Here is a 372-nt window from a genome sequence, read left to right as displayed (position 1 = left end):
TTATATATGTATTTTATAATTAGAATCAACGGTTAAAAAAATACTGAAATACCCACGTACCGGTTCACTTGCAAATTTTTCTTTAATATATAACTAAGAGTACTTCTTTCTTCTATGAAAAAAAATATATATGTGCAACATTGCATTTTATTCACTTATTATAATTTACTAAGATAAAATTAGGTAATTAACTTCTTTGAACATTAGTTGTTTATTTTACATGCAACATAGATATAAATAAATATAATATTTGTTTCGTTAGACGCAATTATGTAAAAAAAATTTGTTATCATATTATTTGATTAACCAAAGAAAAGAAAATGTTATTTTAAGAGAAACTAATAAATTATATTTATTAATTCTTTTAATACA

This window comes from Arachis ipaensis, chromosome B02, assembly GCF_000816755.2.
Source record: "Arachis ipaensis cultivar K30076 chromosome B02, Araip1.1, whole genome shotgun sequence".
NCBI lineage: Eukaryota > Viridiplantae > Streptophyta > Magnoliopsida > Fabales > Fabaceae > Arachis > Arachis ipaensis.
Note: the sequence above shows the minus strand (reverse complement) of the source record.